Below are 5,649 nucleotides of genomic sequence, written 5' to 3'. Positions count from 1 at the left end.
CAAAAATCATGGAGGAGGTGGAGGGCATGGGTGGTGTCCCGGACGTAGGTGGGGAGTTCTTGGACTAAGGGGGACAGGACCGTGTCGAGGTATGCAGAGATGAGTTTGGTGGGGCAGGAGCAGGCTGAGACAATGGGTCGGCCGGGGCAGTCAGGTTTGTGGATTTCGGGCAGGAGGTAGAAATGGGTGGTGCGGGGTTGTGGGACTATGAGGTCGGAGGCGGTGGATGGGAGTGGGACTATGAGGTTGGAGGTGGGAACCCCGCACCGCATGGGAAGGATGTTGTGAAACTTGAAAGGGTTCAGAAAAGATTTACAAGGATGTTGCCAGGGTTTGAGGCTGAATAGGCTGGAGCTATTTTCTCTGGAGTTTCTGAGGCTGAAGGGCGACCTTGGAGAGATTTATAAAATCATGAGGGGTATAAATAGGGTGAATAGTCAAGGTCTTCGTCTGAGGGTAGGTCCTCTGCACCTTTTCAAAGCTTCCACATCCTTCCTATAATGCAGTGACCAGAGCTGTATGCAATACTCCAAGTGCGGCCACACTTGGATATACAAGTATATGTCACGACAGTGACCGGCAGATAGATCAGCAAAGTTGGCTGGTTGGTCACTGCAGATTGGATTCACACCAACAGCACAGAGGTGAATTCAGGAAGTACCTTTGCACCCGACTATATATTTAACTGGCACCTCATGAATTGACTCGCTCAATAAACTGGCAAAAAACTTATATACCTGAAATACCAGAAATTTACTCTATTATTGTGATCTCCGCAATGTTCAAGTCGTCAGGTGAGGCCACGAGTGAGAAGGCTCTCTGCTGGTAAGTTTTCATTGACGCAAAGTGGCATTGTTAATTCAGTGATTTATGTTGTAAATAAAATACGAAAATGATGTGTATATCCACACATGACTTTTCTAATACTTAGTGTGTGCTTTTCCATTAATCAATCAATCAATCAGACCTTTTGATTAACTGGAATATTTGATCAATTGTTACATTCCTGGACCCATCGATGCCAGTTAATAAAAAGCTTGCTGTATTGGAGAGGATCACGGCTATTATGGATCGGACTGCCTTTGGTCACAGCACTGAAGAGAAAGTCTCTAACCAAAAGAAAATGGACAATATTTAAAACCGATTATCATTAAATCTCAGACCAAAGGAAATGGCCCCTCCGAACAGATTCCAACCTATGACCGTATCTCTGCATTCCCTTGGCTAATCCACCAAACCTGCATGTTCTGGACTCTTTAGGCAATTTATCATGGCCAATCCACCTAACCTACACTATGGAAGGAAACCAGAGCACCCAGAAGAAATTCACACAGACAGGAGGAGAACATGCAAACTCCTCACAGTTGCCAGAGGCTGGAATCGAACCTAGGTTCCTGGCACTGTTAAGCAGCAGTGCTAACCAGTGAGCCATCACACCACCCATAGGTGCCAGTTAATAAAAAGTATGCTGTATTAGAGAAGATCATGGGTGAGACGCCTTTGGTAAGAGCTCTGAAGTGAAAGTCTCTCACCGAAAACTGATGATAATTAGAACAGAGAACATTACAGTACAGGAACAGATCCTTTGGTTCACCAAGACTCTGCACCAACATGTGATGCCTTTCTAAATTAAAACAATTTCCCCATGCTATCCATGTCCTTCTAGGCAGTGCCCATTCATGGATCTGTCAAGGTGCCTTTTAAACATTGCTTTTGTATACCCTCTCCAGAACTTCCACATCCTCTAGTCACAGGGCAACCAGAACTGTACACAATATTCCAAACATGGCCTAAAGTAAAGCTCTCTACAGCTGTAACATGACTTGCCAATTTTTATATTCTACAGGCTGACTAAGGAAGACAAGTGTACCATTTGCCTCCTTGACCACCTTCGATAAAGTGTGACACTGGAAAATGCACAGCAGGTGAGGCAGCATCTCAGGAGCGAGACAGTAAATGCTTCGGGTTTAATCCCAAGCCCGAAACATCGACTCTCCTGCTCCTCTGATGCTGCTTGACCTGCTGCGCTTTTCCCAGCGCCACACTTTACCAACCCTGACTTCTCCAGCATCTGCAGCCCTCACTATCCCCTTCTGGACCACCTTACCCGTTTGAGTTGCCACTTTCTGGGAATTGTGGACCTGTGTGTGTTAATGCTCCCAAGAGTTCTGCATTTGCTGCATACTTCCCTCCTGCATTAGACCTTCCAAAATGCATCACCTCTCACGTTTGTCCGGATTAAACTCCATCCGCTATTTCTCCAGCCTGTCAACACCCTGCTGCATCCTCCTCGCAGCTTTCCCTAATCCCTGTGTCGCCCACACACTTACCCACCGGCCTTCTCCTCCAAATTACTCTCTCCAAGCGGCAATGGACAATATTCAAATATTTGGGTTTATCGATAAAATGAATGAGGCGCGTTCCCTCGCCTGATGCCTGGGTCGTCCGTCTCTCTGAATCCCCACTGCCCGGGCAAACGGCCGCTCGGTTCAAATTTACCGCCAGGCTCCGGCCCGGTCCCGGAACGCCATTGGCTACCTCTTTCCCCCATCCCTGACTAACACCGCCTGCTATTGGCCGGCCGCGGTGGCCATGGTGATGGGTTGCCGAGGTGATGGCTCGCGGCCTAGTGCACAGTTCCCCTCAGACGCACACTGCACCATATACAGTACAATTGTCCCCAACTCACTATCATTTAGATGATAGAATGGAGATTTATCAAATTACTCTGAGCTGACAGAAAAAAATAAAGAGAGGGTCCAGAAAGATTCACGGGAATGATGCCATGGAACGGGTGACAAATGAAGAGCAATACGAAGAATTTAGTTTTGGTACAAAAGCCAGAGATTAATGCACATTAAAGAATGCAACATTAAGGGGTGCAAAGGGAGTGCATCTAACTCCCTAGGGAAGGTTGCATATTCAAATTGGAACAATACAGCACAGGAATGGGCCCCTCAGCCCACCATCCATTTGTCAAAAATTGTTAAATTGGCTAACTAATAGAAGATTGAGTTGGGAAAGGGGGCATTTCCAGGATGAGAACTTGTAATTAGTGGTAAAAATGGAAATTACTGGAAAAGCACAGCAGGTGGATGGAGAGAAATCAGAGGGAGTGCCCTTTCCTCAGAACCGTAATTAGTAGCTTACCACAGGAATTACTATCACTCGGACCATAACTATTTATAATATAAGTAAGCAAGATGTTGTTAAACTTGAAAGGGTTCAAAAAAGATCTACAAGGATGTTGCCAAGGTTGGAGATTTGAGCTACAGGGAGAGGCTGAATGGGCTGGGGTTATTTTTCCTGGAGCGTCAGAGGCAGAGAAGTTTATAAAATCATGAGGGGCTTCATTAGACTGAATAGTCAAGGTCTTTTTCCCAGAATAGGTAGTCCAAAACTAGAGGGCATAGGTTTAAGTTGACAGGGGAAAGATTTAAAAGGGACCTATGGGGAATCTATTTCACACAGAGTGGTGCATGTATGGAAAAAATTACCAAAGGAAGTGGTGGAGGCTTGCAAATTACAACATTTAAAAGGCATCTGAAAGGGATATGAATACGAAGGGTTTCAAGGATATGGGCCAAATGTTGGCAAATCAGACTAGATTAATTTAAGATATCTCATCGGCATGGATGTGTTGGATTGTTCGGAAATAGACTGTTTGGTCCAACACATCCATGCGACTAGATATCTTAAATTAATCTAGTCTGATTTGCCAACATTTAGCCCATATCCCTCTAAACCCTTCCTATTCATATCCCATCCAGATGCCTTTTAAATGTTGTAATTGTACTAGTCTCCATCACTTTCTCTGGCAGCTCATCCTGGACACGCACCACCCTCTGCATGAAAAAGTTACCCCTCAAGTCCTTGCCTCTCTTAAACCTCTTTTCTCGAGCTTTGGACTCCCCCACTCTTGGAAAGAGACCTTGGCCATTAAATGGAGAAAGAATGCAAAATGCTACTGCGCAGAGGGATTTGGAAGTTTTCATACATGAATAAAAATACACTGCCATATAAGTTAATATAAATAGGTTCTAGGAATTGCAAATAGAATATTAGCCTTTATAAAGAAAATGGAATACAAAAATAGGAATAAAAAGCTATGCAAGACACTAGTTTATACCACACTTCAAATGCTATAAATTCTTTTGAACCCCTTATCAAAGGGAAAAAATATTAGTATGGGAGGCAGAGAAGATTCATTAGGTTGATCCAAGGTATGGAGGAAAATTGAGTGCAGCCCAACAGACTCATTAAAGTTTAGAAAAATGACAGACAGCACAGAAATTGTCTTTGGTGCTCTGGCCTGTATTAAACAAGCATTATGGAAACAAATCATCCCATCAGTATCAAATTGCCATTTGTGGAAAACTCCTGTTTACAAATTGACTGCTGAATTATAGGGTCATAATTAGAGGCAACAGGATAAGTTCACTAAGGTTATGGCTGATCTGATTATATGCTTAAATTTAATGCCCAAAGGGATCTTGTGCCGTGGTTGTGTCCTACCTTTGAACTGGGAAGCCTGGGTTCAATTTCCAGCTACTCCGGAGATATATAATAGCATATCTGAACAGACTGATTAGGAAAGTATTCACCTTCATGCATGACTCTCCCTTACCAACCAAATTTCTGTCTAGCTCTGGTTTGAATACATTCAAACATCTGAACCTCCACCTCTCTCTGGGTCAACAAATTCCTGCTACTCGGATGGCCCTCCTGAGAGGAGAAATTGCTCATCACACTCAAATGGGTGATAGCTTATTTTGAAATTATAGAGCGTTCTAGATAACCCTATGAGAGGAAATATCTGTTCAGCATCTCGCCTAAGGCTCCTCAAAATCTGCAACACATTTCCTTCTTTTAAACCAGGTTCGGTCCAACCTGTTCAATCTTCTCTCATTAGACAAAGTTAAAAATCACACACCAGATTATAGTCCAACAGGTTTAATTGAAAGCACACTAGCTTTCTGAGTGCCGCTCCTTCATCAGGTGGTTCATTAGCAATTCAGCATTGAAACGACTGGTGGCAATGAATAATGTTTATATCAATGTTTACCTGCACACTGGAGTTGACTGATACATTTGGTGCTGCTCACTAGAACTGACTGATCAGACCTAGTATTGGGAAAGGCTGACCCTACCTGTCAGCAGTAAAACTGATGCTTATTTGCAACAAACGTCAGTACTCCACAGAACTCTCTAAAGGTACAAATTAAATTCATTCTGCAGAAAGTAAACAGAAACTTGAGAGCAAATCCGTTTTTTTTCTTTGATGGGATGTGGTGTCACTGGCAAGGCCATCATTTGGTACACAAACCTAACATTCCTTGCTTGAACAGAGTATCTCACGAAGGATATTTCAGCGAGCGATTTGAATTAACTGCATAGCTGTAGACATGGAGTTACATAGGCCAGACTGGGCGAGAACAGATTTTCTTCCCTAAAGGACATTAGTGAAACATGTGTTTTTACAACAAAAAAAACAATAGTTGTCAGTCACCATTAATGAAACTAGCTTTATATTCCAGATTTAGCAAACATGAGGACTGCAGATGCTGGAGACCAGTCAAGATGAGAGTGGTGCTGGAAAAGTACAGGTCAGGCAGCATCCGAGTAGCAGGAAAATCGATGTTTCAAGCA

At 43.5% G+C, this 5,649-nt stretch overlaps 1 protein-coding gene across 4 annotated transcripts in view; it reads right to left on the bottom strand.

Annotated features, from left to right (window-relative positions):
• The window catches only part of c2h5orf34 (chromosome 2 C5orf34 homolog), a 49,290-nt gene extending 46,725 nt beyond the window's left edge, over positions 1-2,565 (bottom strand). For 2 of the 4 annotated variants that reach the window (XM_043703156.1, XM_043703166.1), the window contains exon 1: positions 2,331-2,561. The gene's annotated coding sequence lies outside the window, so the exon portion shown is untranslated. Of the gene's footprint in view, positions 1-2,330 lie in introns of all 4 variants that reach the window. The other 2 variants (XM_043703184.1, XM_043703176.1) reach the window with 2 other exon arrangements.
• Between the last annotated feature and the right edge of the window lie 3,084 nt (positions 2,566-5,649).

The sequence above is a fragment of the Chiloscyllium plagiosum genome, chromosome 2 (genome assembly GCF_004010195.1).
Source record: "Chiloscyllium plagiosum isolate BGI_BamShark_2017 chromosome 2, ASM401019v2, whole genome shotgun sequence".
NCBI classification, from domain to species: Eukaryota; Metazoa; Chordata; class Chondrichthyes; order Orectolobiformes; family Hemiscylliidae; genus Chiloscyllium; species Chiloscyllium plagiosum.
The sequence above is the reverse complement of the archived record's forward strand: the minus strand, read 5'-3'. Positions and strand labels throughout refer to the sequence as shown.